We start from the raw sequence: 273 nt of genomic DNA, 5'->3' as shown, positions 1-273 counted from the left end.
CCAAAAAAAAAAAAAAAAAAAAAAAAAAAAAAAAGAAAACTTTTAAGAAACTGGAAAACAGCTGGGTAGTGGTGGTGCACACCTTTAATTCCAGCACTTGGGAGGCAGAGGCAGGCAAATTTCTGAGTTCAAGGCCAGCCTGGTCTACACAGAAAAACCCTGTCTTGAAAAAAAACAAAAACAAAACAAAACAAAACAAAAAAACCAACAACAAAAGAAGCTGGAAGACTTCCCTAATCCTAAACTGTTCATGTGGTTGTAAATGACAAAGGG

This window comes from Mus caroli, chromosome 11, assembly GCF_900094665.2.
Source record: "Mus caroli chromosome 11, CAROLI_EIJ_v1.1, whole genome shotgun sequence".
Taxonomy (NCBI): domain Eukaryota; kingdom Metazoa; phylum Chordata; class Mammalia; order Rodentia; family Muridae; genus Mus; species Mus caroli.
Note: the sequence above shows the minus strand (reverse complement) of the source record.